The sequence below is a fragment of the Tupaia chinensis genome, unplaced genomic scaffold (assembly GCF_000334495.1).
Source record: "Tupaia chinensis unplaced genomic scaffold, TupChi_1.0 Scaffold144741_1, whole genome shotgun sequence".
In the NCBI taxonomy this organism is placed as follows: Eukaryota; Metazoa; Chordata; class Mammalia; order Scandentia; family Tupaiidae; genus Tupaia; species Tupaia belangeri.
This window is the reverse complement of record NW_006204601.1, coordinates 1,130,284-1,134,325: the sequence shown is the minus strand read 5'-3', so window position 1 is coordinate 1,134,325 and position 4,042 is coordinate 1,130,284. Positions and strand designations below refer to the sequence as shown.

At 48.6% G+C, this 4,042-nt stretch overlaps 1 pseudogene; it reads right to left on the bottom strand.

Annotated features, from left to right (window-relative positions):
• Nucleotides 1–3,461: 3,461 nt before the first annotated feature.
• Nucleotides 3,462–3,560, bottom strand: LOC114005881 (uncharacterized; annotated as a pseudogene).
• Nucleotides 3,561–4,042: the final 482 nt, after the last annotated feature.

Sequence of the window (4,042 nt, the reverse complement as noted above, 5' to 3'; positions counted from 1 at the left end):
TGGGAACTGCCCATGGAATTCAGGTTGTCATTGTTTCCCACCGGGTTGCTACTCTAACTTCCTTATGGTCTCCTACTCTCCCATCTTGTGTTCTCCAGTTGGTTATCAGATTCGTTTCTTCCCCCAAAGGAAATCTAATCAGTCACCTCCCACCAAAAGCCTTTTGATGATAACTGAGCTGCCTTTAAAATAACATCCAAATCCTTGGGACCAACAGATGGCATAATGGTTGCTGGACTCCCATGTAGTTGGCTGTGGTTCCAGTCCTGGACCCAGTGGCTTGAAACTCGTTCCAGGCGCGTGTGCGTGTGTGGCCAAAGTCTTGAGAGGAGTCTGGAGGAGAGGGGATTGTGGCATCCCCTCTGGAGTGTGATTTCTTGCTTTCTGTCTTTCTTTCTGGCGAGCAGATGTGCTCAATAGCAAACATCTCTCTTAAAACAACAACAACAAAAATCTAAACTCCTGAGTTTCTCCAGCAAGAGCCTTTATATGCTGATCCCCAACTCTGTTGCACCAAATCGTGCTCCTTGCCGGCCTGTGTTCCCTATTCCCATGCTTTTGCACAGGTGATTCCTGAGCCTAGAAATGTCTTTCTTCTATTGCACCAATCTAATTCCTCTCACTCTTCATGATTCAGTGTGTTAGTCACCTCCGCCAGGCAGACTCTCCGACCACTTCTCTGCCTGAGTCTATCACCCCTCCTCTGGTATCTTATGTCCACTGCTGGTCTCTTTTCCCAAATGCTGATCGCACTGTATTACAGTTGCCTAATCGTTTGTCTTTCTCTCCCACTCAAAGGTGAGATTTTCCAGGCCAGGCATAGTCTTTTACATCTGTATTCCATGTGCCGAGTTTGTTGCTTGGCACATAGTGTGCCCAGTAAATGTTTGTTGAATGAATGTCTGACCTCTCGTAGTTCCCTATCTTCCATGGGCCTTTGATTTCACCTTCCCATGTGGAGAAGTCACTTCAGTACGGTTTGAGACAGGACTCAGGATGTGCTGTGGAAATCAGCACATTTCCCTCTCTCCCTTCCCCCCATCTCTCCCAGAATTCGCCGGTGGCCACACCCTTGGCACAGACACAGGCAGCTCAGTCTGCAGAACGTCAGCTGGCAGCGAGCAGCCCTTCCCTTCCTCCCCGGCTCCGTCTTCACTCAGCACAAATCGTTTTTCCTTTTTGGGTGTTCAGAGCTGTGATAGCAGAGGGCTGGGTGGGAGGGTGGCAGCAGCGGGCTGCCTGCAGGGAGACAGAAAAGGGGGGTGTGGGAGAGTGGAGATGTGGGTAGAAGCACTGCTATGTGGGCCTCTTTTGGGGGAGGAAGCACGCTGAGCTCTCGAGGGCTGCCCAGGGGGCTGGGATCACCCTGTTAATGTCTAACTTCTTCTTGAGTTTTGGTGAGCTGAGTTTGGTGAGACAGAGAGAGAGATTACAGATTTTTTTTTTTTAACAATTGGCCCCATACATTTCCTTGATACCAAACCACGGGGCAGAATCTTAGGGGGTCAGTTTTTGCAGTTTCCTTGTTTCGGCATACTTAGAATCTGCCACATGCCTCATTCACTCGTTCAGTACCTGAGCGATGCCAGATGCAGGGGGCAGAGGGAAGAACAGGACACCGGGCTCCTCCTGAGGCTCATGGTCTAAGGGGCGTGAGGTCTGAAGGTTATAATACAGCATTCGACATGGGGTGGGATAGTTAGACGGCAAGGGCTCAGAGGGTTCAGAGCAGGCAGGCCACTCTGCTCACGGAGAGGTTTAGCTGAGAAGGAGATGTTGAGCCTGAGGACAGATTTATGCACCATCTTGTCCTCCTAACTACATCCATCTTCAGTTCTCAGAGAGGTCTGTTTCATGCCTCATGAAGAGAGCAGCATCATGCATGCATGGTGGAAAGCGGACTGAATTCAGAAAAGGCAGCGTGGCTTCAGATCCTGGCTCACCCAGGCAGGCATTCATTCAGTGAATGTCCCTGATCAGCTGAGACCTCCAATTGCCATCAGTTTTCCGAGCCTCAGTTTTCTCATCTATACAGTCAGGATAGTGGTGACATCGCCTCACCGTTTTGTCGGGAGGATTGCATCAGCTGATGTACCTGACGATGCTCTGGCACCTCTAACATGTGGTGCAAATGCATGCTGTTATTTTTCATTTTTGCTTTCGGGTGTGTACTCTTGCTGGAGAGAGACAGACAGAGAGAGGTGGGGAAAAGTGAGAAGTCACCCTCTGGGACTCAAACCACCTAGTTGGCCATGTGGGATCCAGCTGTCTTAACCACCGCGCCACCAGCTGGCTCTGGGTACTGTTGCTTACCTTCCCATTTATCCATTGATTCAGTCAGCCAGTACCTACCCCGTGCCTTCTGAGGCCTGATGAGGCCCTCTTCAAGGCAAGAGCCCATTTCTTGCAGGTGTGCGTCTGTGTGTATGTGAGGGTCTGTGTATGACTGTAGTGTGCCTTCATTAAGCAACAGCCATCTGCTGAGGGAAATCCTAGCTTCCCCAGCCCCCAGGCCTCGCCCCTGGGTGCAGGCAGGCAGAGACACGTTCTCCATTCTCCCGCTGAGCGATGCTAGTGCACAAAGGAGGCCGGCAGGGCGCGTGATTCACCAGCCTTAGTCACTCAGCCTACGGGGCTTCTCTTCCCTACAAGATGATGAACCTAAAATAAAAACATGGCTGACGACCAAATTACTGTTGCAGGCTGTGTCTATGAGAGGAATCAGAGCCATCAGGAAGGAGACTGAATTCATGATTTCACACTTGCCTCGGCTCCCAGCGCTCATATTGGGAGCATCCTGGATAACCCCAAAGCTGAAGTGGAGCAGACAATGAGGCCCAAATCCCTTAGCTTTCTATGCTTCAGTTTCCTCATTTAAAATGGGGAGTAGGGGCTAACGAATGCCTTGGTGGTTAAGGGCGCTGAACTCCCACATGGCCGACTATGGTTCAAGTACCGGACCTGGCAGCTTGCTTTCGTGCTTTCCCTCTCTCTTACTCTCTCTCTCACTGTGTTCCTCTCTGGTCAACTTAAAATAAATAAATAAAGTTAAATAAAATAATTCTTTAAAAAAAGGAAAGGGGCTAATAGGGACCAGCAGATGGTATAATGGTTACATTGCTGAACGCCTACATAGTTGATGGTGGTTTGATTCCTGGACCTGGCAGTTTAAAACTCATTCCAGGTATGTGTGTGTGCGTGCCCAAAATCCCAAGAGGAGACTGGAGGAGAAGGGATTGCAGTGTGGCGATTCCCCCTGGAGGGGGGTTTCTTGCTTTCCGTCTCTTTGTCTCTCTGGGGAGCACACACATCCTATAGCAAAAAGCTCTCTAAAAAGTGGGGTAATAGTATCTACCATGTCTAGTTTTGAAGGATTAAAAGTTTACCTGTTTATCGTCTGTCTCCCCATTAGACTGAAAGATACGGAAAGATACTTGTTTTGTTTGCCGAATGTCTGAGTGTTTAAGATAATGCCTCTCGCACAGAGAGGTTTGTGCTCAGGGGCCATGCTTATCTCTGTATCATTCTAATTTTAATATATGTGCTGCTGAAGTGAGCACCAGAGAAGTTTGTAATCAATATTTGTGCAGTGAATGAATAAGAGGGTAGGCTGGCTCTGTAGCCTGGTGGTTAAGGCAGTTTAGTTTGCCCTACAGCAAACTAAAAAGAATGAAAATAAGAATGTTGATGGATAGATAAAATTATTGGGTTGTCGAGAAAGTCATGATGCATTTTTACAAAGAAAAACATGGAAAAATACATCGTGATTTTCCTAACCACCTAGTAAAAAGAAAAATGTAACACTGTGGCAAGTGCCAAGTCCTCTCCAGGGGTCCTAGGGCTCCTACCTCTGTATCTCCCCTAAGAGGTGTGGGTCACAGACCATTGCTGCTTGTCACCACCATTTGTCAGTGGTGCTTGAGTTGACTCCTCTGCCCCAAAATGGAGTGTCTCCTGGGAGGATGGGACAACATGGCACCTGGAAGCCTAAGACCAAACACAGGCTCTATTATGAACACGTAGCAGGTTTGGGCTGGGATAA